This window comes from Biomphalaria glabrata, chromosome 1 (assembly GCF_947242115.1).
Source record: "Biomphalaria glabrata chromosome 1, xgBioGlab47.1, whole genome shotgun sequence".
Classification (NCBI taxonomy): domain Eukaryota; kingdom Metazoa; phylum Mollusca; class Gastropoda; family Planorbidae; genus Biomphalaria; species Biomphalaria glabrata.
In genome coordinates this window covers 24,583,716-24,598,522 of record NC_074711.1, presented here as the reverse complement: position 1 = coordinate 24,598,522, position 14,807 = coordinate 24,583,716, and the positions used below count along the sequence as shown (strand labels likewise).

At 35.2% G+C, this 14,807-nt stretch overlaps 1 protein-coding gene across 7 annotated transcripts in view; it reads right to left on the bottom strand.

The window, feature by feature from the left end:
- LOC106074254 (myocyte-specific enhancer factor 2A-like) overlaps positions 1-14,795 on the bottom strand; it is a 94,050-nt gene extending 79,255 nt beyond the window's left edge. For 2 of the 7 annotated variants that reach the window (XM_056029466.1, XM_056029448.1), the window contains exons 1-2: positions 14,649-14,795; positions 13,719-13,944 (exon numbers count right to left, since the gene is read on the bottom strand). The gene's annotated coding sequence lies outside the window, so the exon portion shown is untranslated. Of the gene's footprint in view, positions 1-11,009; positions 11,255-13,718; positions 13,945-14,190; positions 14,490-14,527; positions 14,582-14,648 lie in introns of those variants that run through there. The other 5 variants (XM_056029506.1, XM_056029485.1, XM_056029529.1 and 2 more) reach the window with 4 other exon arrangements.
- Between the last annotated feature and the right edge of the window lie 12 nt (positions 14,796-14,807).

Sequence of the window (14,807 nt, the reverse complement as noted above, 5' to 3'; positions counted from 1 at the left end):
AAAATATCATTCTTCACCGAGATTCGAACCCGAGTCAAGGTTTATCAGCCACCACTGCCCCCCTCCCAAGTTGGGATAGGCCTTTTAATTATTATTTTAAAACCTATGTATAAGAATTTTATAAATCAATAAATACAATATATTGTTCACACTGATTCAAGTTTTGTGAAAAAAAAAAAATGGGTATATTTACACTGCTTATATTTTGTACATCGGATACACCAAACAGCTAGATATTTAGAGTTATCCACCACAGACTGTCTTCTTCTTTATTACTGTAGTTTTTATGTCGTAACGTTCAGATGACTAGACCAAAATATGAGATGAACTACGCAATGGTTTCCAAATCAGGGAGCTCTCCATATAGTTTTCTTTCTATTGGTGTGTTTTGGGGCAAGTGTCTTGTTCTGGCCTCTGGTATAGGATGCAGTTTTCAAAATTCTCCGATAATGTATAACAATAAAAAAGAACTCTTAAACGTTGTAACATATTTTTCATATGCAATCATTTCATTTGAAATTATTATCTCCTTTTTTTAAAAAACTTTCTTAGGTATTTTCTATGTAGGTAGGCAGAACAAGCAAGCTCAATAGAACTAGACATTTGTTGAACATGTGATAACAAGCACAACAAGCAAGCTCAATAGAACTAGACATTCGTTGAACATGTGATAACAAGCACAACAAGCAAGCTCAATAGAACTAGACATTTGTTGAACATGTGATAACAAGCACAACAAGCAAGCTCAATAGAACTAGACATTCGTTGAACATGTGATAACAAGCACAACAAGCAAGCTCAATAGAACTAGACATTTGTTGAACATGTGATAACAAGCACAACAAGCAAGCTCAATAGAACTAGACATTCGTTGAACATGTGATAACAAGCACAACAAGCAAGCTCAATAGAACTAGACATTTGTTGAACATGTGATAACAAGCACAACAAGCAAGCTCAATAGAACTAGACATTCGTTGAACATGTGATAAGAGTTGCACTCGAAAAGAACAGGAAATATTTTGTTTCAAAATGTGCTTATGAAAACTTGTGTATGCTTACGGCTTCTACTATTTATGTAGGTACTATAGTTTGGGTCTGACTACATCACCGTAAGCAAGGCGTGTCATCGGGACATCATCATGGAGCACACAGGATGGAGGGAATGACTAATGCCCTATAAAGACCTGAATATAAAGTGTGCGTGTTTGTGTGGGCTCAGACCAGAAACAGGGGTCTCACCAAATCATGTCCAAATGCCCGCACTTTATTATTAGCTAAGACAAGTTATTAAGATGCATGGTTTCCTGTTACCTAAGCCAAGCGATTGTTGTTTCATTTCAAGCACACGCTGCTCAACGTGTAATGCGTTCATATATGTGTGTGTGTCGGCAGCGTGGGAGGGAGGGGATAATAATGACAATCATCGAGAATCCTCTGCCTTGTAATACTGACAGTGTCAACCTATTCAAGGTGCGGAAAGAGTTAAGCTGATCCATCTCAACAAGTCCACCTAGCCCACTCTACCCTGCACGCTGTCTAGAATCGACATTTTGTGTGTCATTGATACGTATCTTGTCAAGTTATTATTTCAGCCGTGGACAGTAATCTCAGATTTAGAAGGGCGGGTGACGTCAGGAGATTATGACCGACACTGTCAGCGATGGCGGTGCGCATGCAGTCACTGGTTGTTTGCATCCTATCGTGAACCGCAGCGGAAGCCACAGCGAGGCGCCCGGCGCCGCCGCGGGGAAAAATGGCCAGGATACCAATCAGATATTCTTTCATGGCGCTGACGGCCGCATTCATTAACAGTTTATCTGATGAGGTTCAATGGAGCAGTGTGTGAAAATAGGGGGCGGTGGTGGAGGACAAAGAAGCCACCACACATCCAGGAAGAAATGACGGTTTAAGATGCACCGCATATTTCGTACTTGCTATTTGTTAGCATTTGGAGGGGAAGGGGCGGGGGCTATTGTGACATTGGAGGTCAACATAGAAGCAGTCGCGGTCACCAAACCACAAAGCACGGAGCAAACATTTCACTAGCACATAGCAAGGTGGAAACTGGAGGGCAAGCACTTGATCCAGCTGTCAATCAAGGCACAGATAAATCTCCAAAATCTCAAAGAAAGGAATTTTACAACCTGGAAAGGCAAACAATATTACAGCTAAAAATAGCCGAACTGGTGTAAAAGTCTACATTAAAGACATTTCAGAAATAGTAACTAGGGTGTCATGTAACTTGTGCACCGAGGTAAACACATACACATTTCTTTACCAGAATACCAGACTGCTAAGTGTAATAACTTGTAGAACCTGACGTAAAGTGCAAACCATGCAGACTCACAAATATGCCTACTGCAACTAGAGTTATCTTTGAGGAAAAAACTTTCAATGGCATTTGCCTACTGCTAAAAGGGTTATCTTTGAGGAAAAATCTTTCAAAAGACATTTTCCTACTGCAACTAGGGTTATAATAATTTTTGAGGAAAAACCTTTCAAAAGGCAAATGTCTACTGCAACTAGAGTTATCTTTGAAAAACAAAACTTTCAAAGGTATTTGTCTACTGCAACTAGAGTTATCTTTGAAGAAAAAAAACAACCTTCAAAGGCATTTGTCTACTGCATCTACAGTAGACATTGAGGGAGGAGACTTTGTGACTAGATGAGTCTTTAAAAAATGAGACTAAGAGCTGAGACTACCATGTGATAGTATCCTAGAATTTCTGTGAACTAGAGAAGCTCAATGACAAACTATATATAGTGTAGACATAAGCTTCCACTGATCCTGTTGTGTTTAACAGCAGCCACACTTCATAAATTAAATGCTATCAAGTGTTGCGTAAAATAAAATTCATTGATCAATAGAGTCTAGAGTATCGTTACTCAACCTGTGCAGCGCGTCTAAGGGGCGCGCTGTGATTCTCTGGACCCCATTTTGGTTTCTTACAGCACACTCAAGACTCCCAAAGTGGGTCGCAAATGTAATTATACTCTTTGGGGGATGGATGGATGTTATTACCGGTCGTTGATTGTAGCACCAAACTGCTGGTACAACTAAACCGTTGTAGGCGTAATATGTCTTAAATATTATAACTTCAAATAACTTGAATAACTTCCTTTTGAACAATACTAAATATTATAATATAGACAAAATCAACTTGTTATAAAATGAAATAAATGTAGTAGACTTGAGTAATAATATTCTTTAACAAAATCTAACTCACTACAATAACATAACTTTTCAGTCTCACGTGACGTTCTGGAGTCCTATGACCAAATGACGACCAAGCCACCTATGTTGCATCATTCACAAACAATCTCTATCCTCTTCCCACCGTCACACACACACTCCATAACAAGGGCCTCCAGTCAAAAGGTTAGAAACACGGGTAGGGTCTACGCAAACGTACAAGCGCAGTCCCCAAAGAGAAAGAATACCCAAGGCAATGGTATCCTAAAGAGAACTGTTATTGTGAATGTTGTGGTGGTAAAAGCGTCGGGCTGTCATCACTACGTTCAGAGTTTGAATCCTGCTTGCCGGAGAAGTGGGAATGAAAAAGAAAAAATCTTCATTAGAAATGAACATCTAAAACTTACACAAACAACATTCAATGACCTTATTGAGTGATAGTTGGGATTACCTATAAATTCAATGATGTTGAGCGATAGTAGGGGCTATCTATAACTACAATGATCTAGTTGAGTGATAGTTAGGGTGACCTATAATATAATATATATATATATATATATATATATATATATATATATATATATATATATATATATATATATATATATATATATATATATATATATATATATATATATATATATGAGTGATAATTGGGATTCCATATAACTTCAATTCTGAGAAACCCCATGCTAATGAGGTCGCAATGATATTAGTGGTGGACACGACTGATTGCATAGAAACACATTTTAATAAAATGATTGAAAACGTCTAGACGAAAAACTGGAGATAATTGTGCAAATAGATAAGATGAAAAAAAACGTGTATCGATTGCTCTATCAAGTCTAGGGGGAAGGCACTGCATACAACAATTAAAACAAAATCAATCAAAGCCTGCGACAACAAATAACCCGATACCAATGACAGATACCGATATTTGACGTTCAGCCCGAACATGTCGATAACAATCGATTTATCGATCATGGTCCGACAACACTACCGTGGCTGGAGAGCCGGAGTCAAGGCCGACAATCGCCGTCTCTCCCACACACCTAGACTCCATAAACCCTGATCACTATTTAATGGCCGTTCCCCTATTTGCCGCTGGCTTCGTTCGAGTGAATGGTTTACTTTGGATACCACAGCGATCGACACGAAACATTCTTTGTTGTATTCAATGAGTACTTACTTATGTTCAGGGATTCCCAAACATTTTTTTAATGGGAATTTATGCAAATACAGACATTGTCATCGAAATAAGTTTATTGGTTATTACTATAAGACTTAGTAAGTGTAAATGATTCAGTGCTTCTCAAAACATCATTTTAAGGTGGTGTTCTGCTTTGGAGAACTAGACCACGAAGTTGATTCTATTTTTCTTAGCTAAACATTGACGAAATCGTTTGACCAGAACAACAACTAACCAACATTATTCCCTTCAACGAATGGTAGAGCATATTGGATACAATGATGTCCAGAAAGCAAGGAAAAGAAATGTCAGCCTCCACCGACTTTGCAGCTTATCTGGTTAACCATCGGATCACCATTTCCCAGAAAAAACGGTGGTTGTGCTAAATTCAAAACCTTATAGTCCCATATGGTGGACGGCCACATTAAATGTATCATCTAAATTTCAACCACAGAATGAACCAATGCAAAGCGAACCAATGCGGAATGAATCAATGCAGAATGAACCAATGCAAAATGTACCAATGCGGAATGAACCAATGCACAAAGAACAAATGCAAAATGGAATCATAGAGAAATTACAACTAGACCTAAAACAAGTTTGGAAGCTATGAGTGAAACAGCGGAAACTTGAAGCTATGAGTAAAACAGTCGACACTTGAAGCTATGAGTGAAACAGTTGACACTTGAAGCTATGAGTGAAACAGCGGACACTTGAAGCTATGAGTGAAACAGTCGACACTTGAAGCTATGAGTGAAACAGTGGACACTTGAAGCTATGAGTGAAACAGCGGACACTTGAAGCTATGAGTGAAACAGCGGACACCTGAAGCTATGAGAGAAACAGTGGACACCTGAAGCTATGAGAGAAACAGTGGACACTTGAAGCTATGAGTAAAACAGTGGACTCTTAACGTCGGACATCTAATTCTAAGCTTCTTAAGTACGAAATCTTTTCCCATGTAATGGCATTCATAATGTATGCTTCACGTAATCCCCTAATGACACTACAGTTCATATAGAGATTTAACCTTTCAAAAATATTTATTTTAACCGGTCTCATTAGTTGGTACATATTTAGTTTACGAAAAGGAAAAAAAAAAACTCTTTCTACTTTTTGGTACATACCAACATTTAAAGAATGAATATCCCATTTGATGACTTCCTGATAATTGAAAAAAAAAAAAAAAAATCGGGTGATTGTCCAGTCATAAGATGATAAGACTCTCGGGACTTCCAATTAAAAAAAAAACGATCCTTAAAAAAGAAGAGGTTAGCAAAAGAAACGACGGATAAACAACATCAATGCATGGACGGTCATCGCCAAGTGTGCGAGTCAAACAGCACAAAATCAAGAGGTTACACTTTTGTTGCCTTAACGGTTGAACAAAGTAAAATTAATTTGAAAACAGTATATACTGTAATCGCGCTCGCAGATCTACCTATTCAACTCAATTACGTTGAATTTTTGTTGTTTGTTTCAGTAACTAACAATGACGTTTATTTGAATTGTTTGTTCTAACAGCAATACAAAACATGTTTTTGTTTTAAACAGACCGGCACTTCGAGTCACCCGACCAACACATGAGTTATTTCTACATGTAATAATGAGCGAATATTATCTAAAAAAAAAACCAGCTTGAAATAAAGAGCTGTAAGAAGCCTTGCCCCGCTGTGTTACATAAAATTGTGGAAAAACAAAAACCGAATAAAAGGTAAGAAGCCTGGCTAGAAGGGAGGAAGTACACGTCAGCCTATGTGTAACGCAACCGTACCTTTCTCTGACAGGTCATTTTTTATCTTTTAGAACGAAGTAAAGGTCTGTTGTGTACAAGGCTGAGACTAAAAAGACCTGGACCAAGTCAGACAACGCTCAGCACCCTGGCCCTTGGAAATAAAAATGTTTTTGAACTGAAATGTTGAGGAAACTTAGAATGACACACTGTGGCTCGCGAGAAACAGACAACGTAATGACTTCCATAGCAAGACACAATCAATTCAAGTTCATTATTAGATTTTTATGATTTCAAAAATGAAATGCGCGTTGAATATTTTCCCCTTGAAAATAAAACAAAAAAAAACTATAAAATTTTATTTAGTGAAATCCTATAAATTATTTGATAAATTGCAGAAATTCCTTCAAAAAGAAGATATTTCAATCGAAGAGAACAATCATGTTTTGATAAAACTATATTGAATCAAAGTAATGGAAAATTGAATCTCAATACAAAGCTAGGAAGAGTCACTATAAATCATCACGTTTTAAATATGTTCTCTTTCACTATAAATACAAGTTTTCATTTTGTATCTAAATGACAAGAAAAGACTACAATGAATGGGTAGATGAGAGTTCAGATGTATTTAAACCCAAGACATTGTCTCGACTGATTGATTTAAGATATTGAAAGACACTAACAAAAGAGAGAGAATGGAGAAATTTTACTTTCATTTCTTGTAAGGCTAAAAAATTAGTGGTTTCAGTGTAAATAAAGGATTTATTATTTTTATTTTCCAACAGTCTAAATTCACCGGTTTTTCTGTTCAATATCTTAACGTGCATGTCACATGGTCAGCTAGATCAGCTAAACAACATGCATGTTATATGGTCAGCTAAACAGCATGCATGTCATATGGTCAGCTAAACAACATGCATGTCATATGGTCAGCTAAACAACATGCATGTCATATGGTCAGCTAAACAACATGCATGTCATATGGTCAGCTAAACAACATGCATGTCATATGGTCAGCTAAACAGCATGCATGTCATATGGTCAGCTAAACAACATGCATGTTATATGGTCAGCTAAACAACATGCATGTCATGTGGTCAGCTAAACAACATGCATGTCATATGGTCAGCCCAAACAACATGCATGTCATATGGTCAGCTAAACAACATGCATGTCATATGGTCAGCTAAACAACATGCATGTCACATGGTCAGCTAAACAACATGCATGTCATATGGTCAGCTAAACAACATGCATGTCATGTGTTCAGCGAAACCACGAGGATGTCATATTGTCAGCTAAACAACATGCATGTCATGTGGTCAGCTAAACAACATGCATGTTATATGGTCAGCTAAACAACATGCATGTCATGTGGTCAGCTAAACAACATGCATGTCATATGGTCAGCTAAACAACATGCATGTCATATGGTCAGCTAAACAACATGCATGTCATATGGTCAGCTAAACAACATGCATGTCACATGGTCAGCTAAACAACATGCATGTCATATGGTCAGCTAAACAACATGCATGTCATGTGTTCAGCGAAACCACGAGGATGTCATATTGTCAGCTAAACAACATGCATGTCATGTGGTCAGCTAAACAACATGCATATCATGTGGTCAGCTAAACAACATGCATATCATATGGTCAGCTAAACAACATGCATGTCAAGTGGTCAGCTAAGCAACATGCATGTCATATGGTCAGCTAAGCAACATGCATGTCATATGGTCAGCTAAACAACATGCATGTCATATGGTCATCTAAACAGCATGCATGTCATATGGTCAGCTAAGCAAAATGCATGTCATATGGTCAGCTAAAAAACATGCATATCATATGATCAGCTAAACAACATGCATATCATGTGGTCAGCTAAACAACATGCATATCATAAGGTCAGCTAAACAACATGCATGTCAAGTGGTCAGCTAAGCAACATGCATGTCATATGGTCAGCTAAGCAACATGCATGTCATATGGTCAGCTAAACAACATGCATGTCATATGGTCATCTAAACAGCATGCATGTCATATGGTCAGCTAAACAACATGCATGTCATATGGTCAGCTAAACAACATGCATGTCATGTGTTCAGCGAAACCACGAGGATGTTATATGGCCAGTTAAACCCATCACCATTTACAGCTTAGTTGGCCCTGATAGTCATTTTATTGAGTCTGCAATATTCCGTGAAAATCTTTTCCAAGACTAGTTATAACGATCACATTGACCCTCCCCCTTTTTCTTAAACTATCATTCATGCCAGTACATGATGCAGAGCGTTTCAAATACACCCCCCCCCAAACTCAGACCTCTTCTGTACTCCAACGCAACATGTCTACATGGCTAATCCAATCTAGTAAATGCACCTATTGAAGAGCCCCTCAAGTCACGAAGCCTTTTTTTTTCTTGTTAGAAATCTATGCATATAAATTTCCCCGAAGGCCAACTAAGTCTCTCAACCATTGTATTAGTCTGGATGTTTTGGCCCTCGTGCTGATTGGCTGAGCGGTCGATACTTCTCTTGAAGGGAATAACGAAGGGAATTCATCAAGAGTCCAATGTTAGCACATCTAGATAAGCCAGCCATTGTAACGAACCATGATCAGATAACAATTAGCATGCCACTAATAGCAAGCCTTTGATGTTTTTTTAAATTAGTTTTAAACAACAAATAAAACTGAATGTGTTTAGTTATGTGAACTATTTCTCAAAGTAAATTAAAAATTGACTGTTTTAAAAAAGCTTAACTGTTAAAACGTCATTTCAGCTTTAATGTAAGCTTTATATAAAAGCTTTAGTTTAAACTGTATGTAAGTAAATATTGCTAGTTAAATACCTATTATATCCACAGGATGCCCCAGTAATTCGCCAGTGTTACTACGATACCTCATCTAAGATTCTCGACAATCCCCCGCACATTTTTAATGCAGTTTTAACTATGATATTACATATGCTAAAATATGCTTTCCCATACACATTCAAAAGACAAACTCGTAATGTTCTAATATGTAGTAATGATAAATTAAAAATAGTCATCATGTAGTACAATACATACTTGTAGTACATTTTTAATTATAAATTAATCAGGAGAATCAGTAGTTGGTTTAGTATTTTCTGCGGGGTGTGGCTTGTTTACTTTTCTTGGTAACTTTTAGGAAAATCCACTGTTGGCAACAAGATTTTTATTTTACACTATTTCACATTGTTATTTTAAAGGTATTGACCAGTTAGGATGAATGTGAGCGTTTCTCTGATATAAAATGGTCTAAAAATTCACGAAATTGTCGACATTATGAAAAAAAAAAGAAAATCAAAATCTGCAAGTATTGGTCAATCTGTCCATATTTATCTAAAAAAATTAATAAAAATGTGTGTGTTAGTATGACTTTAAGCTCAATAAAACAATAAAAAAGTAAGGTAAGAATAGAAGGCCTATGTTTATATCTTAGAAGTCTGCAACTTGGAAACTGTTGGACTTTTATATCTAAACCAATATTTTAGTACTTTTAAAAGATTGTATGATGTCGGTAGATGAATAAGATAAGATATGAACATGAATTAAAATCAGTGTTAATATTTGACCAACAAAAGATTAAAGAAGTCAAAATCGAAATGTATTTATTTATTAATTACTTAATACAGTACCAAAATAATGTTAGAACTCAATCTGAGTTTCCTTAGACTCAAGTCAACATCTGATTGGGCAGCAGTGTTACCCCTCCCTCCCTTTATCACAAGAGGACCAGTGGATAAAGAGATCAAGAGGTATGGTCACACAGAAGTGTTCCACCTTAACCACATCCGCTGTCCCTGATAAGACAAGGAAAGCAAAGGGCTCTTCTGAGAAGAAGATTTTAAAATCAGACATCAAACAAATGCAAAATTTAGAGTTGTGTCACTTTCTAGAACTGAACTATGCCCTATAAATAGTAAGGTCTAATCTAGATACTCAAAGGTACTGCTATTACAGAAGAGATTTAAAATGGCTTTTTAATAGTGTATTTTATTGGGGGGGAGGGTGAAATATAAAAAATACTACACCAAAAACTAACTGAAACGTTGGCCCCACAAAGACAAACATGTTTGTGCTAATATATTAAGTAATCAAATTAATGAAATAATTTTGAGAAATCACATTTAGTCAATAAATGACAAATTTGTTGCATGTTTTAAGTTTCCATTCCATTACTGCCATTAGCACTTATGATTATGTCCTATAACAGAAAGAAAGATATTTGCACAAAATTTATAAGAAATATCAATGTCACAAAACTTATTAGTAGCATTTGGTAGCAACTATCATTATTTTATATTTCAAATTGGCTAAAACTGAGTTGATAATAGTCCTATTGTTTTTAAGGTTTCTTCTCTGAATATTCCAAATGCATCATTATAGCATTGGACCCATTTATTTTGCCCAACCCTTAACAAAAACAAAATTCTTCAAACTTTTATGTTACAATACAATACAATTAAGAACAATGTTTCACTTATCTAGAGAGATCATGTGTTCCCCTGAGGTTATTTAAAATTAAAATTCAGCAGCAGTCTGATTGTTAGGATAACCCAATTAAAATATATTGGAACTATCAAAGAAATACTTGAACACCTTTACTAGGTAGTGAGGTGGAAATAAACATCCAAAACCTTTTTGTAGCCTATATAGATCTTATTAACTTTTGAAATTGCTAAATTTTGTTCGTATTACTATCTTTATTTATGCTCAACCTTGTCACACACATCTAAATGATATGGGTGGAAAAAGACAACTTATATTTTAACCAATTTCTATTACTGCCCTAATTACATACATGAAAAAACAAGAATAAGCATATGAGGAGTGAATTAAGATAAAGCATCAGAATATATCTTACATATTGTTTAGGAGGCAAGGTAGCTGAGTGATAAAGAGCTTGGCTTCTGAATTAGAAGTCCCGGGTTTGAATCCTGGAATCCTTTGAATCCTAGCTCTGATGGGTACATGACATAAGTTGGGGAAAAAAATGGTTTGTCGTTGTACTTGACACATGACACCCTAATTAACAGTGGACCACAGAAACAGATCACCTTTGCATCCTCTGCCTTATGGATCGCAAGGTGCGAAAGGGGAACATTAATATTGTTTATTGAAATGTAGGTGAACAAAATTATGAATAAATATAATTATTGCATTTGTATATTAATATTTCATATAATGTCCAATGCTCTTTGCAATACAGAACAATCAAACAAATTTCCTTATAGATAATAACACTTATTGCTACTATGAAAAGTATAATTGGAATTAAATAGAAAATTTTTATTTTTAAATTGGGGACAAGTTGGCTGAGTGGTAAAGTGCTTGGCTTCTGAACCAAGGGGTCTTGGGAGTGAAGAATGGGATTTTGAACTTCTGGATTTTTAAGATGCCAATGAGTCCACCTAACTCAATGGGTATCTGGCATGAGTTGGGGAAAGAAAAGATGGTTGGTAGGTGTGTTGGCCACATGACATGTTTGTTAACTGTTGGCCATAGAAATAGATAACCTTTACATCAGCTGCATTATTGATCACAAAGGGGTATTTTATTAAAAGGAATTTGAACACATTTTCTTAGGGAAGTTAATAAAGATCAAAACTGAAAGCTAAAAAAAATTGAGGGTTGGGGCCTTATATATCAATTTGATTAAATCTGGCTCAAAAACCTGCAACACATCTGCTGGTCTGGAAGTCTATTATGATAATAGATGATATATCTTGTTTGTTACACTGAGACTGAACTAGATGTACTTATAAAATAAAATTATAGATTTTATATAGCAATACTTTCATGCTTATAGCATACTCAAAGCGCTATGGTCCAATCTCATTTGTGGACCAGTGGTGGGGAAGGGTATCTGGGAGAAGGTTTTCCATGTTTCCTTTAGGCACTCAGTAAACAAAACTCCCACCTCAAGCCCCTTTTATAGGGTAGCCAAGCCAAGCAAGGTTCAAGCGTACTTAGCCTCTCAACCACACTCTATAATTAGTACTTCACATGTTATAGTCTAGATCTAACGAAAAGAGTACTCTAGAATCTAGATTTCTTGAAATAGATCTAGATAGATTACTAGAATATATCTAGACAAGATCTTATCTAAGCCCTAGATCTAGAAACTAGATCAGCCTAGATCTAGATCTATATTACATTATTTAGATCTTTATTTAGACTGATCTAATGTCTAATGTAACCTAATCTAGTCTCTGCTTGACTCTGTACACTCTATTAAGACTATAATTAGATATAGATATAAATTTACTACTATTACTCATCTGTCTAGCCAGATCTAGATAATCTATATATAGAAATAGACCACCTCAACTCACACCCCTTCAGCTTATTTATTTTACTAGAAATTGAAACAGAATCTGGTAGAATTAGAAACTTTTTACTAATACTATTATTAGAGGTGCTGTGGCTGAGCAGTAAAGCACTTTGCTTCCGAACCAGGGTCAGGGATTTGAATCCTGGGATTTTTAATTTCGAGATCTTCGGGTGCCTCTGAGTCCACCCAGCTCTAATGGGTATCTGACATTAGTTGGGGAAAAGTAAATGTGGTTGGTCATTGTGCTGGCCACATAACACCCTCATTAACCATAGGCCACAGAAACTGATGACCTTTACATCATCTGTCCTATAGACCACAAGATCTGAAAGGGGAACTTTACTGTTTTTTTAATTATTAGATCCAGAATATCACTATTCCATATCTTTAGCCAATATATTGAATATAGTATTATAGTAATCCTATAGCCACTATAGCCAGGCGTCTATCACTACTATAAATTTAAAATTATAGTCTAATACCCTAGCCCTATGGGATGGCCAGGCGTCTATCACTACTATAAATTTAAAATTATAGTCTAATACCATAGCCCTATGGGATGGCTATACCCTATATATAATATAATAATATAGTACTATAATTTGAGTATAATAATATTTAATAAGTAAAGTTTACTATAACTAAACTAAGACTACTAAGAGTTAAGAGTAGTAAGACTCAGACTGTGACTAAGAAGACTAAGACTAAGAGTACTAACTCTAAAGACACTAAAGTCTAAGTTACACTAACTAATCTAACTGACTACATGACTACTCACTAGTGACTAGATGATAGATCTAGATCTAATCTAGTTACTTATATTTAAACTTATAATAATATTTATAATAGTAAATAAGTAATGAAACTGAGTAATACTTATTTAGTTATTATTATTATTATTTTTAATACTATAAATTAGTATAAATAATAAATAATATATTAATTAATTAATTTTATTATTAATTATATGGATAGTCACTAGGCCTACCAGATCTAGATCATGAGTAGATCTAATTCTAGACCCTCTATAGCAGTATCTAAATCTAAAATAAATTAAAAATCAAAATTATAGATTCTATGTCTAGATCTTTAGATGATTCTAATACTGTACTGTAATAGTATTTAGTAATAGTCAATAGTAATGTTTCTTTTGTAATACGTTTGCCATAGTTATTTTTGTTTAAATTTGACTCATGGAACAAAAGAGTGGTCAAAACCAGATATGTTGCAATCACTTACCTTCATAATGTTGCCAAAATATGATGATTGAGATGTTGGTTGTCTAGGCCTTTAAATAGTAAAAAACAGAATACCGCAAATCTATTTTGATTCTGTTTGAAGCTTGGTTATGTAATAAGAGATTTCTTTATGTTATTTCTCTTAGTAAGAAGAAGCAAATTTTACAATCAATTCTATTTGTCGATTTCAGTCTAGACTGAACCGTTAAGAACTTGTACCAATTGATCTGTAAAATAATGATAAAAGTAATAGTAATAAATTACCTTTATCGTAGACTTAATATAGAAATTAATACGCCTAGATAAAATATAAAAAATGTGAATTTACAAATCTGAAATTACTATTGCATATCTAACTTGATAGATATGTTCTATATTTTCTATATTGTTTTTAGCATAGACTAACAAGATTTACACAAATACATCTACTGTAGCAATGATACTGACGACTGTAGAAAAACAAACCAACTAACATCAACCGAATTAAGCAACTTTCCATGATCAAATAATCCCATATTGAATATTAGAAACATGTCAACACAAACATTAAAATCTGCTGAAGTTTTTTTAAAGTGTAAATCTATAGTCTATAGACTTAATTATTTGTCTAGCTTTCGATCTAAATGACGATTATTTTAAAATTTGAAACGCTTCCAGAGTAGGCTTATTCTAGAAATATTCTAGATGTATAGGCCTAGTCTAGGACATCTGGTTGGAATTTAATAAAAAATCTAGTTTCTCTATAATACTCTATATAGATTTAGATTAGAATCTAGACTAGAGAACTCAATCCTAGATTCTATAAGTTACGTCCATAAGTTAAGATGTGTCGGCATCTTCAAGACAAAACGAGAACTTCGGGTTACACTTGCCCTTCACTATCAAAATGTAGTTAATACAAATATAGCAGCCAAAATAGAAATCGTCTCACCCGCATAAATCCATGAATTGAACCAAAATAACTCCAGAGTTTCTATTTTTACTGACATGCGAGCCGCTTTGAGGTGAAAATCTGCAACTGGTTCTATTTTCGGAAAAGGAAAATAGACTACTCAAGTATAAATAAGTTGGATGTAACAGCCAACAGGCA